We start from the raw sequence: 2,691 nt of genomic DNA, 5'->3' as shown, positions 1-2,691 counted from the left end.
TTTCAGGTTAATCCTAAACAATCTCATTACACTACAGCTAAAAGAATTTTAAAATATCTAAATGAGACTCAAGATGTGGGACTGTTGTATCCGAAATATTCTAGTTTCAATCTAACGAGCTACTCTAATACAGATTATGCAGGTTGTAAAATCGACCGTAAGAGTACCAGTAGGACATGCCAGTTCTTAGGTGACCGACTTGTTTCCTGGTATAGAAAGAAGCAAACTTCAGTTGCAACTTCAACAACGGAAGCGAAATATCATGCCCCGACAGCAGTTGTGCTCAACTTCTATGGATTCAACAACAACTAAGGGACTTTGGTATTACGGCTGAAGAATCTTAAATCTTCTGTGAAAACACAAGTGAAATAGCTAGAACATATAATCCGGTGTTACACTCAAGAACCAAGCACATTGACATTAGGCATCACTTCATCCGGGAGTATGTACAATAGAAGCATATCTGGCCGGAGTATGTCTCATCCGAACAACAAATGGCTGACATCTTCACAAAGACACTATAGGAAGCTAAGTTCTCTTCTTTTAGAACTATTTTGGGACTTGTTGATAGTAGTAAACTTCTTCCTTAGATGCTTTTGCATGACCCTAAAAATAATATGCTCTCAAAACTTGCATTCATGAAAAACTGGGCATGATCTCAAGGAGAAATTGTCGCGTCTCAAATCATGCTCTCGACGTCTTTTATAAAACTGATCGGATTTTTCAAATATTTACATTATCTTTAAAAACCAGTCAGACATTGACATGCATTCATTATGTGCATAAAAGATCAAAAGGAAAGAAAATCAAGTATATATAACTGGACAGTTGTCTCCAGTTGATATCGGTTAAATTACTTTACCAAAATAACTGTAAACAACCTTAGCGGTCTAAGTGAATCGGTTATAACCGATGGATTATTCTCTAAACTGAATAAATACTGCCTAATAATTTTCTGCTTTAAGCGGAAGCGGTATTTATTCATAACAGAATAACCTATCTCTATAAAACCGGTAACTAAAAGCCAACCGATTACTTACACTATAAATTCGGTAATTTCATTTCCCAATCAACATGGGACGAATGAACAATGTTTTTCATATATGCGTGAATATACTCCTACGAAAAGTGAAATAGTCTCAAATAACATGAAGATCTATATCTATCACTATTCAAAGGAATGACTGACATTTCACTATAATAGTATTTCTTGAAAATATAACCATCTGCCTTTCATCATCAAAATTTTTCAAATAACTATCATTCATATCTAACTATACTTAGATTGTAACCAGATATGTACACTGATTCCTTGGCTATTTAATAACACCTATTTCACCGTCTCAAATCACACTCTATCAAGAACAAGGAAACTTCTCTTCAAAAATGTCTCGCTCTCTCTCAAACACAATTCTTCTAGTCGATTTCGAATCAATTTCACTAAGTGACGATATTGAGATCTGTGCAACTTTCCGGTAGATTGGGTATTCCGATCTAAGACCATTCCTAAAGGACAAATACGCCATAAACTATGATGTAGTTCTAGAATTCTTTAGCACTGCCAAGGTCATTCGGGAGGATCTCATCCTTGCTTAAATCCAAGGCCAATCCTTTGTCTTCAGCGAGATAGACTTCGCACGTAGTTGCGAACTACCTACTGAAGTTTTCACCAACCTCTCTTTTTCACCCATGGTCATCAAAGAGATGCGCCATCATTTCTCCGGAACCATGATTCTGGTCGACACCTATGGTGCCAAAAGCTCTCTTCAAAGTGAATTCCAGATTTTGAGTGAGGTCATTGGTAAAAATATTCTTGCCAAGGAAAACACTCAAACATATTCCCAGAAGGACTTCGAGATGATGGTTGACATAACCGAAGGAACTCCGGTGAATTGGTCTAGGATCATCTTCAACAATCTGAAGAAGATGATCTCATCAAACGGAAGAATGATCGGATATGCTCCCCAGTTGTACAGTCTATTCTTCGACCTTGATGTTTTTCTCGGTCGAGGAGCTATACTCTACCCCAACCAACTTTTAACAAAGGAGAGGATCCAGGCATACATCGACTGGGTGAACAAAGCAAGAATCAGAAGAAACCCACCTCTTGGACACCCAAATTATTAATCTTAGGATCAAACATATTTATGTATTTTGAAAATAAACCGATTATTTTTCCTCTCATATCGGTTATGTATTATCTTTTCAATGAACCATCGGCTTAAGTATATGTTGAATCTATTTTAAAATAGTTAAAATCAAAAATTCATTTTTGGTTACCTTATTTTCAATCTAGCATACTCTCAGCTTCTCCTATCAAAATCGGTTATTTCAAAATACCGGTCATTTTAAAAAATATTCGCAAGCATGGGTTTTAAAATTTGACCCGTTACCTTTTAATTGGTCAGTCTTCTTTGCACCTTCCCAAGATATTCTTCTGAAAAAGTAACTCCTTCTCAAGTCTCAAAAAGTAACATTTTTGGGAAATTACACAAGATGATTCATAATGGATACATTTCCCATTTAATGAGACTCTTAAATGCTTTCAAAACCGATATCCTATTTAAAGAGCAAATCCCTTTCATCCAATCCACAACATTCTTGCTTCGATTATCTCTCTAAAATCAGAACTTTGTCTTTCTAATTCATCTCTTCAACCTGAATGATTCAGCCCTTCGAACATCTCTTGTC

Source organism: Impatiens glandulifera, chromosome 3 (assembly GCF_907164915.1).
Source record: "Impatiens glandulifera chromosome 3, dImpGla2.1, whole genome shotgun sequence".
Classification (NCBI taxonomy): Eukaryota; Viridiplantae; Streptophyta; class Magnoliopsida; order Ericales; family Balsaminaceae; genus Impatiens; species Impatiens glandulifera.
The sequence above is the reverse complement of the archived record's forward strand: the minus strand, read 5'-3'. Positions refer to the sequence as shown.